The sequence below is a fragment of the Chiloscyllium plagiosum genome, chromosome 34, assembly GCF_004010195.1.
Source record: "Chiloscyllium plagiosum isolate BGI_BamShark_2017 chromosome 34, ASM401019v2, whole genome shotgun sequence".
Classification (NCBI taxonomy): domain Eukaryota; kingdom Metazoa; phylum Chordata; class Chondrichthyes; order Orectolobiformes; family Hemiscylliidae; genus Chiloscyllium; species Chiloscyllium plagiosum.
In genome coordinates this window covers 37,391,504-37,414,835 of record NC_057743.1, presented here as the reverse complement: position 1 = coordinate 37,414,835, position 23,332 = coordinate 37,391,504, and the positions used below count along the sequence as shown (strand labels likewise).

Genomic DNA, 23,332 nt, shown 5'->3' with positions numbered 1-23,332 from the left:
GCGGTGGGGATGAGGTGGGGTAGAACAGCAGGTCGAGATCCAGTAAATGTGCAAACACATTCCACAACTGTGATAAAGACCTTGAATCCAGTTGCAAACAGCTATCAAAAATTACAGTTTGATTAAGCAAAACTCTAATAATGCACTACCAAATTCACAACGTACAGCCTCAGAGTTGAAAATAAAGCACAAAGGCAAAGGTTCAGCATCTTACTGCATTTCAAAACGTCTGGCTATCTTAGAAAGGCAAGCAGCTGCATGCTGAATTGACACCACTCTGGGGGAATCAAAACAGAGAGGATCTATTTCTCATCTCCTGCCTACTTCAAGGGCAGGAGATGAGAGTTAAGAAATATGTGTGGATCATGGTATTGGATCAGTGTGGTTTAGAGATCACACACATGCCATGATGTGTAGCCCAGAAGTGGTGGTTTTCAACTAGAGAGAATATGAAGATACAGTTGGGACAGAAAAGAAACTTCAAAGTGAAAAAAATCCATAATGGAAAAGATAATCTAATATATCTCTGAAAAGTAGCAAGGTTTATAGCAGCATCACAAAAACTCTCAAAGTAACCATGGTTACAAAACCTCTACTGCAAATGCTTTGACAGAAAAGGTTTATAAATCAGTGACATATGCAAGGAAACATATAAATAAAGCTAAAATCACATAACCCCGGGTTATAGTCCAACAGGTTTATTTGGAAGCATAGCTTTCAGAGCCCTGCTCCTTCATCAGGTGGTGCTCTGAAAGCTAGTGCTTCCAAGTAAACCTGTTGGACTATAACCTGGGGTTGTGATTTTTAACTTCGTACGCCCCAGTCCAACACTAGCACCTCCACATCATGACTACAAATAAAGCTGACTGCTTTTAATTGAAGGTTTTAGACGGCTGCTAAATTTTAATGAAATACCAAGGAAAGGTGATGAAAATACATCCAAATGTACAACATCCCATTACTTCTACAAAGAAAAGGAGCCAAGATTTTTAGGGGACATAAATGCATGTGCTTTCGATTCAAAGCTCATAGCTGCCCCTGAATCAGTGAGACTCAGGATTTTAGAGAACACTTAGCAGATGTCCCAACCAACACCCGGCTGCACGAGGAGCTGCCACGTCAGATGTCACACTGCAGGAGAGGGTGAAAAGAGGACACTTCTTACACATCTGCTGAAACCAGAAATGCTGCCTCTCCTTGTAACTGCAGAAGGTCTACAACCTGAAATCTACGAATGGAGAAAGGCAAGAGATTTTGTGGCTCCTGCCCTGCTTTTCACACTTGACAGCTTTTGAGAAGGCTCACCACCACCCTTTCAATGGAAACTAGGGATGGGCAATAAATGTTGCCCCAGTTAATGATGCCCACATCTCAAGAACGAATAAAAACAAATTAGTGATGTTTTTCAGATTAGCTGTTACAGCAAGGCCTGCCTACTAAGACTTAACACTACTCAAAGAGGAACAGGGCCTTCAAAATCAAAGACAACAGACTACCAAATCATGGGCAATCTCATCTGAGCCTTATTCTACTCGCGGCCAATTTTTGTTGTTCCATTCATTCACAGGGCATCGCTGGTCTTATGACATCGGAGCACCACCACATTGCAAGCTCCCCTCCAGGTTATGAATCATCCTGACTTGGAAACATGTCTCCTTTCTTAACAGCACTGTGGGTGTCTCTACTCTACATGGATTGCAGTGATTTAAGGAGGCAGCTCATTACCACTTTCTCAAGGGCAGTTTGACATGGACAATAAATTCTGTCCCAGTTACATCCCATGAGTGAATAAAAAGAAATCACACTAATAGCCAGATGATGGGATTTACAACTTTAGCTGTTTACATGAACTGAAAGACTAAATGTTACTGGATAAGAATTGAAGAAGTGAGTTTATACTTTCTAAAGTATAGTGCCAAAGTATAAGGTACTGGCCACAGAAAATAGCAAAAAGTATTTTTAAAAATAAACTTAAATCCACTCAAACAATAAAATAAATAGTATCTTTGTTCCTTAAGTTTTACTTGGTGAGCCATTGTGCATTTGCATTGACTTTTGCCTTGTCTTATGATTTTTGTCTCAATTCTTTGCAACTCATCAGGATGAAGGATGTCACTGTTGAGAATGGAATGATCCAACTTTGGACAGCCATTGCCAACTCAGATTTGTCACAGGCTACGTACAGAATACAACACACTCATAATTTAACAAGTTAGAAGGGTCTACCACACAATTCTGGTAGAATATTAGGCCATTAGGTCAGATTCTCAACCATCTGCCATCTGTCCTCCCAAGGAACGTGTTTTATGATCAACAACCACATCATGTACTCAAAATTCTACAATCCAAGCAATTCAAACAACCATTGCTCAGGAGGTACAAAAACACTATTCCTGGATTTTGAACCAGTTTTGACAGTTCAAATGGAAATAGTCAACAACTCCACAACATTACACTTCAGCAGAATCAGAGGAACAAACTTACTTTCTGCTATGTAATTTGTATGAATTTGTCGATCCTGTTTGAAATATCTCAGATTCGCATGTGCACACTATGTATTTTCTCAAATGGGAAGGAGGTGCATAACTACTTCATTCTACACAGCTGATAGCAATAAAAGTCACCTTTCATCTCACAACTAACAACTAATTCTATCAACATGTAGATGGCTTCTTGCTGTAACGTTTGCCCCTCCTTCATCGACGTGTGTTCATTTTCACCTATCACCTAATTGCTGATATCCTTAAATTTTTGAAATGCGTTTGTCACTTTTTTCTGATGGAAATGTAAAAAAAGAGATGACAAATAAGATCTGCACAGAAAGCGCAGCCATATGGTACTTTACACCAACAACTGAACGCTAAGTAACTACATTATAAATTTGTTGTCTCTTTAACATGTATTTAAACAGACACTTCACAGTAAAGGAAACAATTAGAAATGTACCAGTATAATCTAAACAGTCAGGGAAATTTCAGATATGAGATGGTGGTATCGATATTCGTTATGCAGTAACAACTACAGACACCCTATCAGTCCATTTTCGGAGTCTCAGTCTTCAATGTTCTTTAGGTTCAGGAGGCTTGCACTCAATGCTATACCCACCATTACTGAGCTGCTACGTCATTCACAATTCCTCCCTAATGAAATAAAATTACATGAGAAGATTCATAAAATGTGGTTGTTTGATTTTTTTTCTTTACCTTCATCATGCTTCAAAGTATTTCTGGCATGTTTGACAACACACTCAAATACAGACTTGTGTCCTGACCAAGAATTATCCCCCACTAACATCTCTGGTCATTATCTCTTTGCTGCTTGCAGGGTCTTGCTGTGTGCACATTGGCTGCCATGTTTCCTAAGCCACAGCAATGGCTGCACTTCAAAACTATTTCACTGGCTTTAAAGCATTTTGAAAAATCCTGTTGCAGCAGGTTTAATATTTTGTGAAGGCAAGAGGAATGATGTTTTAATAACCACGAGTTGTCATCTTTGTTATCTCATTCTAATTGCAATATTAAAATTTAATTAATGCACTGGAACTTGAAGATTTTTCTTTAAAAAGTTGGGCCTGCAATAATTAAAGTGCTGACCTCCACATGAAAGTTTGAGCAATATAATTGCTTCTCATCCTGACTCCGGCACCTTGCATAATTCATTAAAACAATGCTTGTGGCACATATTCATAATAAACTCAAGATTTTTGCTTTGAATATTTATGAGAAGTCACGCAAAAAATGAGTACTGCAGTGGGAAAGATTAGTGATTTCCAAAAGTCTGTGTGGGAGACATTTTGCGAAGACTGATATGTTCCCAATCTCTCTCTCAAATATTGACTCACTCCCACAGACCCCCTGCCTAACTTCTGAAAGACAGTGACAGCTTTCTGAATACAGCAGTCATAATTCGAAGGAAATATTCTACTTGGCAAAAAAGGCTCAGCGAACAATGCAACACACAATAAAAATCAGAGAGCATTGACAGGTTAGTGCCCGAAAACCTTGGGAGATTGAAAGGGACCTCATTTGGGTATATCACGCGTGCACAAAGAACCAGTCTTGGAGCTCAACGTCCCAAGTCCCAAAGTGGCTGAAACAATGCCACATTAAAAATTGCTACAAAGTATTACGAGGTAAACAACCTTCCCCTTTAGATCTTTAGACTCCACACTGAGAAAACTCACCAGAGTCCTAGTGAACCATAAGGCTGTTCTCTTTACAGGGAGAGATAACTGGTGGTAGCTTAACCTGAGGGTCACCACATCACAGACGAGGGGAGAGATTAGATTATTTTTTTTTAGATTAGATTACATTACAGTGTGGAAACAGGCCCTTTGGCCCAACAAGCCCACACCGACCCGCCGAAGCGCAACCCACCCATACCCCTAACCTAACACAACGGGCAATTTAGCATGGCCATTGAACCCGGGTCTCTGGCGCTGTGAGGCAGCAGTGCTAACCACTGTGCCACCGTGCCGCTTGAGAAGGAAAATCCTTCATGGCAACCTCAGCCAATGTGGGAACTGAACCCACGCTATCAGTATCACAAACCAGCTGCCCAGTCAACTGGGCTAAACAAAAGCTCTCAAAATGACAACGACCACAGTCCCTCAGGACCATAGAGCTATACTCTCATCAGACAGAGGCAACTGATTGTGAGTTTAACCTAAGGGTCACCATGCCTCAAGAAAGTAGGGTTGAAAAGGCAGGACCTTTGGGGTGACCTCAGCTAGGGTGGGAATTGAATCTGCAATGCCTGCATCACAAACCAGCCATCCAGCCAACTGAGCTAACGGACCCTTTGTCAGAGGGTCAAGGGTTAAGAATGAAAACCTGAGCAATCGTAAACTCCATTCCTAATATAGAATAAGCCAGTTTTGGCTTACAATCACTGACATTTCTGTTAGAATACAGAGACACCTGGAAGATTGTGATGTGGGAAACATGAATTCACATCATCATATTAGAGCATGGGACTCCAATCTCTAGGTCTTTATTAGACGCACATAACTGTTCTTTTAGCACCATGGTGTGCAAAGTGTGAAATTCAAATCCATGCTCCAATAATTTCCATATTTCTCAACAAATAGTTTTGGAATTTACCCATAAGTCAACAGTCACTTCTAAACACCCAAGTCCATAAAATTCAAACAAAATAAAGTAGACATTAAGGAACAGCAGTTGAGAGTGTGTTGCTGGAAAGCACAGCCGGTCAGGCAGCATCCGAGGAGGAGAATCGACATTTCAGGCATAAGCCCTTCATCAGGATTCTCCTATTCCTCAGATGTTGCCTGACCGGCTGTGCTTTTCCAGCACTACACTCTCAACTCTGATCCCCAGTATCTGCAGTCCTCTTTCTCCTAGCCAATTTTAACCTTACATTAGGGAACAGCAACCTAACGAAGGTGGAGTTACTCAGGCTCAAAAGCTGTAAGAGATGCAACCTTTTCTAATAGAGGGTTGTGCTTGCATGGAATGAGCTGCCAGAGGAAGAAGTGGAGGCTGGTATCACTGCAGCATTTAAAAGGCATCTGCATGGGTATATGAATAGGAAGGGTTTAGAGGGATATGGGCCAAGTGCTGGCAAATGGGACTAGATTAAGTTAGAATATCTGGTCAGAGGGAGTGAGGTCTGCAGATGCTGGAGATTAGAGTCAAGAGTGTGTTTCTGGAAAAGCACAGCCGGTCAAGCATCATCTGAGGAGCAGGAGAATCGATGTGTCGGGCCGGAGCCCTTCATCAGGAATGAGGCTGGGAGCCTCCGGGGTGGAGAGATAAATGGGAGGGGGGGGTGGGGCTAGAGAGAAAGCAGCTGAGAGTGCAGTAGGTGGATGGAGGTGGGGATGAAGGTGAAAGGTCAGAGGGGAGGGTGGAATGGATAGAAGGGAAGGAAGATTGACAGGTGGGACAGGTCACGACGACGGTGCTGAGCTGGAAGGTTGGAACTGGGGTAAGGTGGGGTGGGGGAGGGAAATGAGGAAACTGGTGAAGTCCACATTGATACCGTGGGGTTGAAGGGTCCCAAGGTGGAAGATGAGGCATTCTTCCTCCAGGCGTCAGGTGGTAAGGGAGTGGTGATAGAGGAGGCCCAGGACCTGCATGTCCTCGGCAGAGTAGGAGGGGGAGTTGAAATGTTCGGCCAGGGGGCGGTGGGATTGATTGGTGCAGGTGTCCCAGAGATGTTCCCTGAAGAACTCTGTGAGAAGGCATCCAGTCTCCCCAATGTAGAGGAGACCGCATCAGCAGCAACAGATACAATAAATGACATTGTTGGATGTGCAGGTGAAATGTGGAAGGCTTCTTTGGGGCCTCAGACAGAGGTGAGGGGGCAGGTGTGGGCGCAGGTTTTGCAGTATCTGCGGTGGCAGAAGAAGGTGCCAGGAACTGGTGGAGAGCTGCCTTCTTTGTGTGTGTGGATAAGGTGCGTTGGAGGGCATCTTCAACCACGTGGGAGGGGAAATTTCAGTCTTTAAAGAAGGAGGCCAATGGTGTGGGTGTGTTCCGTGGCAGAAATGGTCCTCCTGGGAGCAAATACAGTGCAGGCGGAGGGATTGGGAATACAGAATAGCATTTTTGCAGGATGTATGGTGGGAAGAGGTGTAATCCAGGTAGCTGCGGGAGTCAGTGGGTTTGTAAAAAATGTCGGTGTTCAATCAGTCCTTGTGACTGGAGATGGAGGGGTCTAGGAAAAGTAGTGAGGTGTCAGAGATGGTCCAGGTGAATTTGAGGTTGGGGTGGAATGTGTTGATGAAATTGATGAACTGTTCGACCTCCTCATGGGAGGACGAGGTGGCATCAATGCAGTCATCAATGTAGTGGAGGAAGAGGTGTGCTGGTGTAACTCTGGAAGATGGACTGTTCTATGTAACTGACAAAGAGACAGGCATAGCTGGGGCCCATGCGGGTGCCTATGGCTACCCCTTTTGTCTGGAGGAAGTGGGAGGATTGGAAGGAGAAATTGTTGAGGGTGAGAATCAGTTCAGCCAAACGAATAAGAGTGTCAGTGGAAGGGTACTGGTGGGGATGTCGGGAGACGAAGAAAGGGAGGCTTGGAGGCCCTCGTCATGGCGGATGGAGGTGTAGAGGGATTGGATGTCCCTAGAGAAGATGAAGCTTTGTGGACCGGGGAAATGGAAGTCTTGGAGGAGGTGGAGGGTGTGGATGGTGTCCCGAATGTATATGGGGAGCTCTTGGACCAGGGGAATAGAACAGTATTGAGGTAGGTGGAGCAGGAACAGGAACAGGCTGAGATGATAGGTCGGCTGTAGTGGTCAGGCTTGTGGATCTTGGATAGGAGGTAGAATCGGGTGGTGCAGGGTTCCCGAACAATGAGGTTGGAAGCTGTGGGTGGAATATCCCCTGAGGTGATGAGGTTGTGTACAGTCTGGGAGATGATGGTTTGGTGATGGTGGGAGTGAGGTCATGGTCGAGGGGTTGGTAAGAGGTAGTGTCTTTGAGTTGGCACTTGGCTTCAGTGTTGTAGAGGTCAGTGCACCAAACTACCACTGCACACCCTTTGTCTGCTAGTTTGCTGGTGAGGTTGGGGTTGGAGCGAAGTTGGACCAAAGTGTCTGTTTCTGTTCTGTAAATCTCTATGACAGCACTAGAATAACCTTTGTACCTTTCAATTAGAGACAGATCACTGAGACAACTTAGGGGGTATTGTATTCTACATTTAGATGGGATAACAATGCTGACAGTATATCTTATATTAGACCGTCTCCTTAAAAAGGATTTGCATTCATGTAGCTAATGAGCTCAGGACATCACAAATTTACCATTACTTCAGTCACAACTGATTTTTAATCTAGCTACTTATCTTCATATAGAAAAGCAACAATCAGTTTGCGTACAGTGAGCTCCAACAAACAGCAATATGAACTGATCGCAATCTGTTTTAGGTGATGCTTATTAAAGGATAAACTTTGTCCAAGATACTAGGGAAAACTTGCCTGCTCTCTTCTAAACAGTGCCATGGAATCTTTTACATTTACTCGCACCTGAAGGAAGTGGATGAAGCCTTAGGATAGGAGTAGCCTTTTTACAGAGAGTGTAGTTTCATGGGTAAAATGAAGTGCCAGAGGAAGTGGTGGATGCAGATACAGTTACAACATTTAAAAGACATTTGGATAAGTCCATAAATAGGAAAGGTTTGGACAGAAATGGGCAAAATGCAGGCAGGTAGCTTGGGAACATGGCCAGTGTGTTCCAGTTGGACTGAAGGTTCTGTTTCCATGATGCATAAGTCTCCGTCCCACAGCAAACTCCAACAGTACATCATTTCAATACAGCAACGGAATATCAGCTCAAGCACCTGGAGTGAGACTTAACATCTGATTTGGTGACAGTACTATCTACCAAACCCATAATTGATGTAAACATAATTCAAGCAAAATTCATTCAACCGCTGGAACACCTTGCAATCAATGAAAAAAAAATAGTAAAATGAAAAGCCTCTGCATCATGTGATTAAAATAACCTCGTGGCACTGTAGGCTTCCATCCATCAAGAATGGCTGGCCTCCTTTATAAAATTCAAGTCCCAGCATGTGCTGGCCTTCTGGAATAGGCATGACTGGAGGATCAGAAAGCAGGCAGCTTACCACCCAGCTCAAAGACAGCTATTTGGGGGTTTGGCTATTTTCCTCCTCTTAGAACAAACGATAGGCAGGTAAGTCTCTACTCAGCTAACATGAGATTTATTTGACCAAACATGGAAAAACAATCAAAATCTTATTGACCACTGTTGTGGACTCAATGCTTGACCAGAAACAGCTAAATTCTCCAAGGTTCCTACCCAGCAGAAGCTCTTCCTAAAGTGATTCATCAACGCAACTGTGTCATTGTAATGTTAGAATGCAGGTCAATCATTTTACCTTTAATTGGAGGACACGATTGTTAAGTAATGAGAAACAACAAATTAATGGAAACATAAAATTTAAATCTATATGACGTACTTTAGACAACAGCCCGAGTGTTCACTTGACACTCTAGAAGACATTGATTAAAAATACATTGCACACATATGCACTAAATCTTCTCATTTTACGACAGGTCTCTGGGGCAAGAGGGTCTTGACTGCGACCTACTGCCCTAGAAGTGGGAACAGTACCACCGTTCCTGCTGATGTACATCAATTCACAATTAATTCTTTCAGCTTGAAGATTATCATATCAAGACATTAGAGGAGGGCATGATTCAGTGCCTTTGCAATTCATTGCAAACATTCTTATCAAGGTGTACATGCAAAGACAGATAGAATTGGAGTTATTGTAGCATCTTGCATAGTTTAGAGGACTAAAAAGGCAATGTATTACTTTGGAAATATAGGTATTGTTTATCCTGGTCAACACAGCACTTGATATGTCTGCAGCAAACTCCCAAAACAAAAACAAATGAGACTAATGATCAGTCAGTTTATTGTTGCTGGTACTGGTTAAGGCATACTGGTTGGGCAGCATGGTGGCACAGTGGTTGGCACCGTGAGGCAGCGGTGCTAGAGACCCGGGTTCAATTCCCGCCTCAGGCAACTGTCTGTGTGACGTTTGCACATTCTCCCCGTGTCTGCGTGGGTTTCTCCTGGGTGCTCCTGTTTCCTCCCACAGTCCAAAAATGTGCAGGTCAGGTGAATTGGCCATGCTCAACTGCCCGTAGTGTTGGGTGAAGGGGTAAATGTAGGGGAATGGGTCTGGGTGGGTTGCTCTTCGGAGGGTCAGTGTGGACTTGTTGGGCCGAAGGGCCTGTTTCCATACTGTAAGTGATCTAATCTAATCTAATTATACATGCTGACCAAGGTTCATGACCATTTGTAATTGGGAAACCAGTGCCCATCATGTTGCACCTAGCAAAATTTCAGCTATTTTTCCCCAAGAGGTGGGAACTCAAAATCTATCAAAAACCATATCCATAAGAAAAATCAAAAAAGGTTGCAATTGTTCAGGTTGACAATGAAGGTAACTGTGAACTTTTGAGCCATCCCATTCCAGACACGTAACATTGTGCAGAATTCCACGCAAGTAATAAGCATTTTAGACTAAGCGGTTAATGCAAGTGTCCACAAAATAAATGATTAGATTAGATTCCCTACAGTGTGGAAACAGGCCCTTTGGCCCAACCAATCCTCCGAAGAGTAACCCACTCAGACCCATTTCCCTCTGACTAATGCACCTATCCCTGTGGGCAATTTAGCATGGCCAATTCACCTGACCAGCATATCTTTGGACTGTGGGAGGAAACTGGAGCACCCGGAGGAAACCCATAGACACGGGGAGAATGTGCATACTCCACACAGACAGTCGCCATGAGGCGGAATTGAACCTGGGACCCTGGTGCTGTGAGGCTGCAGTGCTAACCACTGAGCCACCGTGCCGCACCTTTCTCCTCACTTTTGGTAAACTATTGCTCTGCAAGTGAAAAGTATGTAAATTATCAGTCTAATCTCTCCCTTTAGGAGTGTTAGTGGTGAAATTAGTATTATAGTAATTGTAGAGGTATAATATATATTTCATGCAAAATTAATTAGTTTGATAAGAAAGCATTATAGTCGCAACATTATTTTCAAATCCAGTTCTCAATATTAAACACACAATTATTTAACATTTCCATAACTTCCTACCTCTTGTTCACACTGACTGTGTTCAGCATATTCCCATGTTTTCTGAATACAGATCTGGTCTGCTATCACGTGTTTCGTTAATTCGCTATAACATTATTGATGAATTGGGTGACCCTGTTTCTATAGTGCCAAAATGTGTGGTGCTGGAAAAGCACAGCCGGTCAGGCAGCATCCGAGGAGGAGTGTCAACATTTTGAGCATAAGCTCTTCAACAGGAATGTGGGGGTGCCCAAGGGGGCGGAGAGATAAATGGGAAGTGGGGAGGGGGAGAGAAGGCAACTAGGTTTCTATCGCGTGACCTTTAAAGTGTGTATTCGTTTTAACACAATTCAGGCCCCATTGGTTTTAATGGTGCTGCAATTATGCGATTTTTTTTTATATAACACAGAATTGCATGAGAACGGAACTACCACGTTATAGCAGAACTGACTGTACTGCCTAGAAGTGAATCATTGATGTTTACCTTCCTTTAGTCGCCCAAAAGTAATAACTTAAGGCGTGGGATTGCCATCTGAAGCAGATGGTCCCATTTGCTGGGTAGCTATTTGGTGATATTAGAATCACTGTGGAAAATCAGCCTGGTCGTCCTGCTAAAAATTAACAACGACTGCTCCCAACAGCAACAAGGATTCCAGAGACTCAAGTTCACTGCCACCTGTTTGTAGCTCATGCATTATTTTCAAATGCCTTCCAAGCCAGTTAACAGCACTTTTATCAACACTTCAAACATTCATATTTCCATAACATTCAATTCTTAAATGCTAATTCAATCCCTCAGTTGTTTTGACCACAAGTTCTGTAACCTCAGGAAAGTAGGCTGACCACTCAAAGGCACTGGTGACCGCTATTTTACAACTAGCTCGCAATGTGCAAGTGTTGTGCCAATGAGTCCCCTTTCTCTTTCTTTGATCAGATGTGGACAGTATTTCCAAGGCAAGTATGTGCTGCCCTTCCCTAATTGTCCTCAAACTGAGTGGCTTGCTGGGTCATTTCAGAGGACAATTAAGAAACAATCAGGTTGCCACATATCTGCAGCCACATGGAGGCCTGACCAGGTGAGTAGAGCAGATTTCCTTCCCTGAAGGATGCGAACATTCGAGAAGCAGGAGGCCACCATTTGGCCTCCAAAGCTACTCTGCCATTCAATAAGATTATGGCTGATTGGATTACTCCATATTCCCATCTGACCCAAATAGCCTTTCAATTCCTGAAAAATATTCAAAGACTTTGCCTTTTGAGGGAGAGGGCTCAGACTCATGACTCTCCATGGGAAAATATTACTTGTTTGTCATAACTGGATGATCCCTTAGTTATAAATAAAAACCCCAATGACTCCTACTTATCAATTCTGCTACAAGAGGAACCATCCTCACTCCCCTATTAAGACCCTTCAGGATCTTATGTTTCAAGCAAGTCCCCTATTTCTCTTCTAAAATCAAATAGATACAAACCTCGTCAGCCCAACCTATCATAAGACAACATGCCCATTCCAAGTATTGGCCGCCTCTGAACGACTTTTCACATATTTATATCATTCCTTAAATAAGGTGATCATATTGTACACTGCACTCCATTTGTAGTCTTACTAATACCCTATATAACTGAAGCATAACTTCCCTACTTTAGTTTTATACAGTCATAAAGTCATACAGCATGAAAACATAACCTTTGGGCCAACTTGTCCATGCAGAACAAATTAGTCCCATTTGCCTACATTTGGCCCATATCCCTCTAAACATTTCCTATTCATGTACCCATCCAAATGTCTTTTAAATGCTGTCACTGTACCTACATTCACCACTTCCTCTGGCTATTCATTCATGCAAATCACCCTGTGTGTGGAAAAAGTTGTCCGTCAGGTCCTTTTTAAATCTTTCTCCTCACCTTAAAAATACGCCTCTAGTTTTGAATTTCCCTGCCTTAGGGAAAAAGACCTTTGCTATTCATCTTGTCTATGCCCGTCATGATGTTATAAACCTCTTAAAGATAACCTCTCAATCTCCTGCACTCCAGTGAAAAGTAGTCCGGCTTATCCAGCTTCTACTTATTACTCAAACCCTCCAGTCCCAGTCACATCCTGGTAAATCTTTCCAGCAACTTAATAATATCCTTCTTATAGCAGTACTACCAGAATTGCACACAGTGTTCCAAAAGTGCCCTCACCAACATCCTGTGCAACTACAATATGATGTCCCAAGTCATGGTCTGAGCAATGGTCTCAGCAATGAAGGCAAGTGTGCCAAATGCCTTTTTTCCCCACCCTATCTACCTGTGACACAACTTCTAAAGAATTATGTACCTGAACCCCTAGGTGTTTCCGTTTGACAACACTCCCCAGGGCCCTATCATTAACTGTGTAAGTCCTGCCCTGGTTGATTTATCAAACCACAATACCTCGCATTTATCCAAATTAAACTGCATCTGCCACTCCTTGGCTGCACTGATCAAGATCCAAGAATAAGAACAAAGAAAATTTATAGCCCAGAAACAGGCCTATCAACCATCCAAAGCTGTGCCGATCTAAATCCACTGTCTAAACCTATCGCCTAATACCGAAGAATCTATATCCCTCTGCTCCCCACCTACTCATGCATCTGTCCAGACACACCTCAAAAGAATCTACAATACCTGCCTCTGCTGGCAACTCGTTTCAGGCACCTACCACCCTCTATGTAATGTATCCCCCTTAAACATTACATTAACCTTGAACACGTAACCTCTTGTTATTGAATCCCTCACCCTGGGGAAAAAGGTTCTCTCTATCTACCCTGACTATACCCTTCATGATTTTGTCGACCTCAATCAGGTCCCCTCTCAATCTCTTTCTTTCCTAATGAAAACATACCTAACCTACTCAACCTCTCCTCGTAGCTAGCACCTTCCATACCAGGCAACATCCTCGTAAACCTCTGCACCCTCTTCAAAGCATCCACATCCTTTTGGTAATGTGGCACACAGAACTGTACACACAGTTTTTTTAATATAGCCAAATCAAAGTTTTGTACAATTTTAAGATGACCTGCCAGCTCTTATACTCAATACCCCGTCTGATGAAGGCAAGTATACCACATGCCTTCTTAACCACTCTATCCACCTGTGCAGCCACCTTCAGGTACAGTGAACCTGAACTCCCAGATCTCTCTGCTCGTCAACTTTTTCCAAGACTCTTCCCTTTACAGTATAGTTCACTCTAGAATTAGACCTTCCAAAATGCATCACCTCACATTTGCCTGGACTGAACTCCACCTGCCATCTCTCTGCCCAACTCTCCAGTCTAGCTATATTCTCCTGTATTCTTTGGCAGTCCCCTATGCTTTCTGCTACTCTACCAACCTTCATGTCATCTGCAAAATTACTGATCAGACCACCAAAGCCCTCTTCCAGATCATTTATGTACATCACAAACAGCGGCCCCAGCACTGATCCTGGTGGAACACCACTGGTCACCTTTCTCCATTTCGAGAAACTCCCTTCAACTACTTCTCTTTGTCGCCTGTTGCTCAACCAGTTCTTTATCCACCTAGCCAAACACCCTGCACACCATGTGACTTAACTTTCTCCATTAATTTACCATGGGAACCTTATCAAAGTCCATGTATAGGACATCTACAGCCCTTCCTTCATCTATCAACTTGGTCACTTCCTCAAAGAACTCAAGTTGGTGAGGGCATGATTTCCCCCGCACAAAACCGTGATGCCGATTACTGATAAACCCATTCTCTTCCAAATATAAATTGACCCTATCCTTCAGTACCTTCTCCAGCAAATTTCCCACCTCTTACGTCAGGCTCACTGGTCTGTAGTTACCTGAAATATCCCTATTATCCTTCTTGAACGGGGGACAATATTTGTAACTCTCCAGTCCTCCAGCACTTCACCTGTGTTTAAGGATGCTACAAAGATATCTGTCTGGGCCCCAGTATTTCCTCTCTCGCCTCCCTCAGCAACCTGGGATAGATCCCATCCGGTCCTGGTGATTTGTCCACCTTAATATCCTTTAGCCTACCCAATACATCCTCCCCCCTTATGTAAATGTGATCCAGAGTAAACAAACTTCTATCTCTAACGTCAACATTCATTATGTCCTTCTCCTCAAAGAACACTGATGCAAAGTAATCATTCAGAATCTCACATGTTTTCTCTGGTTGACACACAACCTTCCTTCCTTATCCTTTAATGGACCAACCCTTTCTCTAGTTACCCTCTTACTTCTTATCTATGAATAGAAGGCCTTGGGATTCTCCTTAATTCTGCTCACTAAACTTATTACATGACCCCTTTTAGCCGCTTGATTCCTCATTTAAGATTGGTCCTACTCTCCCAACATTCCTCCAAAGCCTGTTCTCTTCTTAGCTGCCTGGACCTTACGTATGCTTCCCTTTTCCTCTTGGCTAATCGCAAAATTTCTCCTGTCATCCACATTTGACGAATCTTGCCTTTCCTTTCCCTTGTTTTCAAAGGGACATGCCTATCCTGCACTACCTTTGAAAGCCTCCCAGTCAAATGTGGACTGCACTTCATATAGCTGTCCCCAATCCACAATTCCCAGCTCCTGCTGAATTTTGATATAATTGGCCTTGGCCCAGTTTAGTACTCTTCCCTTTGGACCATTCTCGCCTTTGTCTACGAGTATTCTAAAACTTTTAGAATTGTGGTCACTATTCCCAAAGAAACCCCCCACTGCAAGTTCTATCACCTGGCCTGGCTCATTCTGCAACACCAGGCCCAATATGGCCCCTCCCCTAGTTGGACTATTGACACACTGTTCTAGAAAACCTTCCTGGATGCTCCTCACAAATTCTGCCCCATCCAGACCTCTGACACTAAGTGTACCCCAGTCAATGTTGGAAAAATTAAAGTCTCCCATCACCACCACCCTGTTGCCTCTACACCTTTCCATAATCTGTTTACCTACTTGTTCTTCTACCTCACATTCACCATTGTAGTACAGCCCCAACAATGTAACTGCACCTGTATTTCTCAGCTCTACCCATTATGCCTCACTGCTCAAGCCTTCCATAGTGTCTTCTTTTAGCACAGCCATGATATCATCCCTGACAAGCAATGCAACTCCTTCCCCACCCCCCCTTTTACTTTCCTCCCTGTCTGTTTGAATCATCTATATCCTGGAGCATTTAGTTGCCAATCATGCCCTTTCTTCAATCAAGTCTCTCTGATCGCAATTACGTCATACTCCCAGACCCTAAGATCGTCTGCCTTACCCACTATACTCCTTGCATTAAAGCATATGTACCTCACATCACCTATTCCTTTGCATTCACCTGCTCTCTGCTTACTCCTCCCCTTGGTACAGCTGAGAAAATGGTCATTTGGCTGATTTGGGTAGCTCGTGCAGACACAAAGCACCTTGTGACTTAGTACCAACAGATTGAAGAACAGCTTCTTCCCTGCAGTTATCAGACTGATGAACGGACTGCTCATATATTAGAGTTGATCTTTATATTGTGCATTCTGTTCTATTACCCTGATGTACTTAAGTAAGGTATGATTGTCTGGCTAATATACAAAACAATACTTTTCACTGTATCTCGGTACGAGTCAATAATAACTCAAATCAAAACTCTCTTCTCTTTTCCCAATTCCTTGTTACACTTTTTCTGTTCAAACAATCATTTAATGCACTCTTGAATGCTTATTATATCCATTTGTTGCTCACCAATCTCCCCCTCATAACTTAATTTCCTACCTACCTCTGTGTTTCAGCAAACGTAGCAACCATCCCTGGCCCAGCACGGACTTCTGGGACACAACACACATTATATCTTGCCAACCATAAAATGAACAAGATGATTAATGAATACTTATGGTTACCATTATTGAGACTGGCTTCAATTCCAGATTTAACTAATTGAATTTAAATTCCAACAGCTGTCATAACGTGCTTTAAAACATCCCCATTAGAAACAGGAGGAGGCCTTTCAGCGCCTTGAACCTGTTTTGCCATTCAATTAGATCACTGCTGATCTGTGGCCTAACTTCATCTACCTGCCTTCGGCTCATATCCCTCAATACCTTTGTATAATAAAAACTTCTAGGAGAAAGTGAGGACTGCAAATGCTGGAGATCAGAGCTGAAAATGTGTTGCTGGAAAAGCACAGCAGGTCAGGCAGCATCCAAGGAGCAGGCGAATCGATGTTTTGGGCATGAGCCCTTCTTCAGGAAGAAGGGCTCATGCCCGAAACGTCAATTCTCCTGCTCCTTGGATGCTGCCTGACCTGCTGCGCTTTTCCAGCAATACATTTTCAGCTATAATAAAAACTTATCTATCGCAGATTTAAAATGAAGAAATGATCCAGCATCCCTTGCCCTTGGCGGAAGAGAGTTCCAAACCTCGATCACCCTTTGTGTAGAAAGGCTTCCGATCATCTCTCCTGAACGATTAGCCTGGGCCTCAGCATTATTTACCCACTGACATTACCACCATCTCTCCCTTGCCTCTTAACATTTCCATAGATACATCTCAGGGCCAAAGGATATAGCGTTGGGGTCTGAGAAGGTGCAGCTCATCACTTACCAATTATAAAACCGTTAACTTAGCTCAGTTGATAGCACTCATCTACGGGTTAGACGATTCTAGATTCAATTTCCACATCAAGATTTAAACTTACACAGTTAGTTGATACAACAACAAAGACAGGGTTGCTGAGGTGCACTCTTCGGAAGTTGTCAGAGCATGAGACATTTTTCAAGATGGCGGTGGGGGAACAGGGCAATGTGCAGGCTTTTCCCTGAAGCTCGCCTGCTCTCATCTGTTTTTGTTCTTATTTTCACTTCTGCTCTTTTTCTTTTTTTTTTGTCTTTGGCGGGTTAGTTGGCAGCATCGGCATGGCAGTGAACAGGCCATGCACAGAGTGGCAGCGGGTTTGCTGGCAGTCAGAGGTGGCAGCAGCAATGGATGCGTCACCTCCTGGTGATCAGAAGTGACAGCAGCAGGCAGCAAGCTCGTCCTCCTGGCACTCGGGGCCGACAGCAGTGTCAGTGGCAGCAAAGCTCCTCCAACATTTGGAGGTGTCAGGAGCAGACTCTTCAAGATGGCAACGACATCTGTTTAAGGAGCAGTTGTTGGGAGTGATGCATAAGTTTGTTCCTCTGAGACAGCCAAGAAGGGGTAAGATTAAGGAGCCTCGGATGATGAGAACAGAGGAGCTTCCCGTTAAAAGGAAGAAGGCAGCTTACGTAAGGTGGAGGAAGCAAGGATCTAGCACAGCTTTAGAGGATTACAGGCTTGCTAGGAAGAAGCTCAGAAATGGAGTGAGGAGAGCCAGGAGGGGGCACGAAAAAGGCTTGACGGGAAGGATTAGGGAGAACCCAAAGACATTTTACTCATATGTGAAGAAGAACAGAATGATCAGGGAGAAGGTAGGGCCGATCAGGGATAGCATTGGGAACTTGTGCGTGGAGTCTGAGCAGATAGGGGATGCCCTAAATGAGTTTTATGCTTTGGTTTTTACCAAGGAACATTGTGAATGAGAACTTTGAGGAGTGGGGAAACAGGCCTTGAACAGATCAAGATTGAGGAAGTTGATGAGCTGGAAATTTTGGCAAACATTAAGATTGATAAGTCCCCAGGGCCAGACCAGATCTATCCTGGGTTGCTCTGGGAAGCAAGAAAGGAGGTTGCTAAGCCACTGGTGAAGACCTTTGCTTCCTCACTCTCCATGGGAGTCATAGGATTGGAGGGAGGCAAATGTTGTTTCTCTTTTCAAGAAGGGGAATAGGAAAATCCCTGGCAATTACAGACCAGTCAGTCTTACGTCTGTAGTCAGTAAGGTTTTGGGAAGAATTCTGAGGAATAGGATTTATGACGATTTGGAAAAGTATAGCATGATTAACAACAGTCAGCATGGCTTTGAAAGGGGCAAGTCATGCCTCACAAATCTTATTGAGTTCTTTGAGGAGGTGATGAGACAGGTCGATAAATGTCAAGCAGTGGATGTGGTGTACGTGGACTTCAACAAGGCATTTAATAAGGTTCTCCATGGTAGGCTCATAAAGTCAGGAGGTATGGGACACAGGGAGATTTGGCTGTCTGGATTCAGAATTGGCTGGCTGGCTGACAGAAGGCAGAGAGTCGTTGTAGATGGAAAGTATTCTGCCTGGAGGTCAGTGGTGAGTGGTGTCCCCCGGGCTCTGTTCTTGGGCCCCTGCTCTTTGTAGTTTCATAAATGACTTGGTTGAGGGGTGGGTTAATAAGTTTGCCGATGACACAAAGTTTGGAGGTGCCGTTGATAGTATCGAGGGAAATTGCAGGCTGCAGCGTGACATTGACAGTATGCAGAGCTTGGCTGAGAAATGGCAAATGGAGTTCAACCTGGATAAATGCAAAGTGATGCATTTTGGAAGGTGAAACTTGAATGCTGAATATAGGATTAAAGACAGGATTCTTGGCTGTGTGGAGGAACAGCAGGATTTTGGAGTTCAAGTGCATAGATCCCTCAAAGTTGCCATCCAAGTGGATAGGGCTGTTAAGAAAACATATGGTGTTTTGGCTTTCATTAACAGGGGGATTAAGTTTAAGAGCCGTGAGATTTTGCTGCAGCTCTACAAAGTCCTGGTGAAACCACACTTGGAATATTGTGTCCGGTTCTATAATAGGGTGAACAGAAAAAATGTAGAGGCTTTGGAGAGGGTGCAAAGAAGGTTTACCAAGATCTGCCTGGACTGGAGGGCTTGTCTTACAAGGAGAGGTTGACTGAGCTCGGACTTTTCTCTCTGGAGAGGAGGAAGAGAGGTGACCTGATCGAGGTGTATAAGAGGCATGAATAGAGTCGATAGCCAGAGACTTTTCCACAGGTCAGGATTGACTGCCACGAGGTGTCATAGTTTTAAGTTGTTAGGAGGAAGGTATAGAGGAGATTTTAGAGATAGGTACTTTATGCAAAGAGTTACACGTGCATGGAATGCATTGCCAACAGTAGTGGTGGAAGTAGAGTCATTAGGGACATTTAAGTGACCGCTGAATATGCACATGGACAGCAATGAATTGAGGGGAGCGTAGGTTAGGTTATTTTGTTTTAGATTAGGATTAATCCTCAGCACAACATCGTGGGCTGAAGGGCCTGTTCTGTGCTGCAATTTTCCATGTTCTATCTCGGAGGAGGGCGGCCAGAACAGGGCACTCTTGGCACACTGGCGGCCTGGCCTGGCTGGGCAGCAGAACAAGGGACTCCTGGCTACAGTAGGCCCAGAGCGGGGACTCCTAGCACTGGTGGGGCAGCAGCGGAGCCAGAGACTCTTGGTCGTGGAGCAAGTATGGGTTCAAGCATGGGACTCAGCAGCATCAGCGAGGTGGGCTCAATGAAGAGATGGTACAAAGAGTGGTGACTCCTACAATGGTGGGTCCAGCACAGGCAGCAGTGAGTCAGTGGACAATGGGTGGCAGTGTCATTTCACTGGTGAGTGACACATGGCAGAGGCAGCAGAATAAAGATAGACGCTCTGAGTTATTATCTTTTTACTCTTAAACTATTCAAAATGACGCCAGACTAGGGCAACAGTTGAAGCTTTCAGTATTTTACTGAAACATTCACTGTAAAACTGACAATAAGTCATTCAAATCTTCTGGGGCTTCAGATGAACATTAAGAATCTCATGACACCATTTGAAGATGATGTTTTTTTCTAGTGACTTCAACATTCCTCCCTCAGTCAACCCTTCAAAATACTACACAAGTACTGATCTTGTCGCTCTATTTGTTTTGCTTGCTTTGTTTAGTCAGGCACACAGTGGACTCAAATGCAATATGCTTAGCTTGTATTTTTATTGAAATCTGATTTACACATGAAGAGACTGTCCTGGAACTGGTCATTTTAGCTGTCAATTCATGTTTAAAATCAAGTCTTTAAAACTCCTTCTGCCTACATCCATCTACCAAAGGGCAGCACGGTGGCTCAGTGGCTAGCACTGCTGTCTCATGGTGCTAGGGCTCCGGGATTGATTCCATTCTTGAGTGACTGTCTGTGTGGAGCTTGCACGTTCGCCCTGTGTCTGCATGGGATTCCAAAATGTTTTGGTTTCCTCCCCCAGTAAAAAGATGTGCAAGTTAGGTGGGGATTGGTAATTCTAAATTTCCCTACAGCGACCATAGATGTGTAGAAGGGGTGGGTTAGCTAGAGTAAGCATGGGGTGATGGGAATACTCTTCAGAGAGTCAGTGCAGACTTGATGGGCTGAATAATCTCTTTTTGCACTGTGGGGATTCTATGACAATTCTAAGTTCGTATACTAGGTAAGTAGGGGGCAGGACAGCATAAGTGGTGCAATGACTGTTAAAACTTCCTGAAAGCACACTATTTTCCCACTCCCTCCACCTTCCTCAACAAACTTGCAAAAGGCAGCACCTCAATCTTTACACAAAGCAACTACAGCATTCACCATCTCCCCTCCAAAACACACAGCGTCCATAACTTATTTCAGTCCAACAGTTAAGCACCAAAACATACTAACATTCCAGTAGAGTACCAAGCAAGTGCATTTTTGCTAGGTGTTGTTTTTCAGATGTGATGTTAAACTGAGGACATATCTGTTCTCATAGAGATGAAGAAGATCTCAACAAAAAGCAGTAGGGGAGTCATCCCCCAATGCCCTTCCAAACATTTACCCTTCAATCTACATCACAAAAAGTAATGATTTCCTTGGTTAACATCACACTAGGACAGCATACTGTGCGTGAATTGTTCAGCACATGCATTATGACAATGACTACACTTCAAAACATACTATTTTAATGTCTGTTCTTTTTAAAATTCATTCATGCAATCAGGTGTCACAGGCTGTGTTCCCTGAGAGCACTTAAAGAGTCAATCACATCGCTGTAGGTCAGGAGTCACATGTAGGCCAGACTGGGTAAGGACAGTCGATTTCCTTTCCTAAAGGACATTAGTCCTTTAGATGGAGATTTTTGTCATAACAATGTTCTCCCCTTGTCTGCGTGGGTTTCCTCCGGGTGCTCCAGTTTCCTCCCACAGTCCAAAGATGTGCAGGTCAGGTGAATTGGCCATGCTAAATTGCCCAGTGTCAGGTGCATCATTCAGAGCGAAATGGGTCTGGGTGAGTTACTCTTCGGAGGGTCAGTATGGACTTGTTGGGCTGAAGGGCCTGTTTCCACACTGTAGGGGATCTGATCTAATCTAATCTGACAGTGGTTACACATTGCAGCAGCAATTTATTCCAGTTGATTGAATTTAATTGAATCTGCCATGATTGGATATCAAGCTATATCCACTAAACATTAGCCTGGGACTGCCACAGTGCTGAGAGCCGAGCGGAGGTTGTGAAGGGCGCTATAGCAATGTACGTCTGTCTCTCAACACACAGCAGTCTCTCAGACACAGGAAACCTTTTGTATCAAACTCTCAGCTGAGGTTTTACAATGTCACGGAACAGGGGCACTAGTTGCCCTGCTGGTTTGAACTCACAGAGTTTTGTTTGAGTGATGTTTAGATTGATTTAATGTGAGGGCTCGAGGCTCCAGGGGAGACAAAGCGGTGGCTCTGTCCGTGCTCAGAGAGTGGAGTCCGGCCCAGAGCCACCAGCCCGTCCCCGGACACTCACACCCTCCACCAACAACACACACAGCGGCTCCTTACCCGGTCCAGCTGACCCTCCCCTGTGAAGGTGCCTCTTCCTCCCGGCCTGGCACTCACACACAAGGCGGCTTCTTCGAGCTGATAATCCGAGCGGTATGAGGCCCTGCCGGCGGCCGGCACACCGGAGCCTCTGCGCCTGCGTCCGACCGGCACCCTGGCTGGCTTCACGGCTGTGGAGTTAACTGCGCCTGCGCTAGTACGGCACTGTTCCGGCAGTCGTCACTCCGGATGGCGCCACATGAGTCTGCGCCTGCGTTCAGCCGTCGCTGTAGGGTTGGCCGTCTCAGGCCTCGCCTCCCGATGTATGCGCGTGCGTCCTTCCGGCAATGTCCGTCACTCAGCGTCCCGCCTCTTGGATTCTATTCCTGCGCCGTCACCTTCCCCCGAGCCTGCGCCTACACGGCATTGTGCCGGCAACTGGACGAAGGGCTCAGGTTGAGGTAGATCTACGACCCCAGGGTCAGGGTAATGAGAGGGATCTATGACCCCAGGGTCAGGGTAATGAGGGGGGTTTGTGACCCCAGGGTCAGGTAATAAGGGGGGTCTGTGACCCCAGGATCAGGGTAATGAGGGGGGTCTGTGACCCCAGGATCAGGGTATTGAGGGGGGTCTCTTCCTCAGGTCAGTGGCTTTTCAAACAGCAGCACGATGCCAATTTTTAAAGTTTACTCTTGGGATACAGGCCTCACCATGTAATGGGGAACACCACACAGATAAGTTCTTCTCCACAGCAGCACATATTATCCTAACTTATCCACTGTCACTATTCCTTAAATGTCTCTAGATCACAATCCTGGCATTCCATACCTAGCAACACCATAGATGACTGCAGCTCAAGAAAATTCACCAGTACCCGTGGTAATCAGGGATGGGCAAATAATGTGATATTGTCAGCAAGGCCTGTATCCCAAGAGTAAACTTTAAAAATTGGCATCGTGCTGCTGTTTGAAAAGCCACTGACCTGAGGAAGGGGCCATTGTCAGTATCAATTGGTGACTATCTGAGTAAGTAAATACATTAGTGAAATGTTCACATGGGTTTCTTTCTGGGGTGAACTCAGAGGTCAGTTAAAGTTCCACTCTCATACGCTCCAGCTGAAAGAAGGACTGTT

The 23,332-nt window shown here is 44.4% G+C and overlaps 1 protein-coding gene across 2 annotated transcripts in view; it reads right to left on the bottom strand.

The window, feature by feature from the left end:
- The window catches only part of ctnnbip1 (catenin, beta interacting protein 1), a 72,175-nt gene extending 49,664 nt beyond the window's left edge, over positions 1-22,511 (bottom strand). For both annotated transcript variants that reach the window (XM_043676193.1, XM_043676192.1), the window contains exon 1: positions 22,222-22,511. The gene's annotated coding sequence lies outside the window, so the exon portion shown is untranslated. The remainder of the gene's footprint in view (positions 1-22,221) is intronic.
- Positions 22,512-23,332: the final 821 nt, after the last annotated feature.